Consider the following 1,465-nt stretch of genomic DNA (forward strand, 5'->3'; position numbering starts at 1 on the left):
TTGCCAGTTTCTTCAGAGCAATCTAAACTTCCTCACCATTGATAATATGTTCTTTCACGAGCTTCTTCTGTGTCAGCCAATTCCTTTGGGCACATTGATTCTGTGTCAGTCAACATTCTGCCCACAGTACCCTTAAATCCATTGTTTGAATTTGTTTCTCAGTTCCTTTAGCTTAAGTAATGCTTAAATCTTCTGATTTTCCAACTCCAGCTCTTTGCACATTTCATTGTAAAATCCTGAGCTGCCCTTTGAAATCTGTTAGGCTGCTTAACTTCTTATTTTCTTCCCTTTGCTTTGGCTTATTTGTTGCTCTACTGCAATATTTAGAGTCTCTTCTGACAGCCATCTCTGTCTCGCCTTTCTCCTCTGTCTTTGTAATGACTTTTTTGCATTTGGATGATATTCTTGACATCCTCCCATAGCTCATCTGCTCTTGGTTCATTAGAGTTCAAGGCTTCACATCTGTTCCCAAGATGTTTTTTATATTCAAGTAGGATAGATTCAAGGTCAAATTTTGGTTTTTCTGGATTTAATTTTCTTTAGCTTTAGTTTGAACCTGATGTGAGTAGTTGATGATTCATTCCACAATCAGCACCTGGCCTAGTTTTCACAGCTGATATTTAGCTTCTCTAAGGATTCTTTCCACAGGTTGTAATCGATCTGATTCCTCTGCACACCATCAAATGAAATTCATAGGTATAGGCGAGTCTATAAAAAAGGGACCTCTTGCTTGGAAAGATGGAGGGTCAGCAAAAGAGAGGAAGAACCAGCCAATGAGATGGCTTGATACAGTGACTTCAGCAATGGGTTCTAGAGTCTCAGAGATAATGAGGATGGAATATGATAGGGTAGGGTTCAGGTTGTCAGTTCAAATGTTCACTATAAGCCCTATTCACCGCAAAGGCACCTAAAACAACCCCCTTTGGGTTGATAGCACAACTCCTTACCACTAAGATTCTAGAGTCTAGATTCTAGAGATCCCTTTTAATACGGCATTGTCACATACCATCCAGCCAGAACTATCCCATAACTAACTTCCCAGCAGGTTTTCAGATACAGTTAATTACACAGGAGATTATTGCTCATCTTTCTTCTATTGAGGCCATGGCGGGTTCAAACTGTGTACCTTTGTGTTGCCAATGCAATTCTTTACCACTCAGATCTATAAACAACATCCTTGACACCAGCTGTCAGGAACTTAAAAGATGAGTTACATTGATAAATGTAAATTCATTAAAATTAAGAAGAAAACCATATGAACAAAATTTAAGAGCAAAGTATAAAGAATAAAAACACTGGACTTTTATGATTTATCATTACCATTTCAGCATTTCCCTTTGCCGCTTTGCTGTGGTGCATGAAAGATGTTTGGTGTTGTGTTTTTTTAAAAATTTTAATAATAATTTATTTATTTTTATCATCTTCTGGTTTTTGACAAGTCACACTTGCTTCACATTGTTTGACA

This window comes from Elephantulus edwardii, unplaced genomic scaffold (assembly GCF_000299155.1).
Source record: "Elephantulus edwardii isolate Elephantulus edwardi_28Jun2011 unplaced genomic scaffold, EleEdw1.0 scaffold00056, whole genome shotgun sequence".
Taxonomy (NCBI): Eukaryota; Metazoa; Chordata; class Mammalia; order Macroscelidea; family Macroscelididae; genus Elephantulus; species Elephantulus edwardii.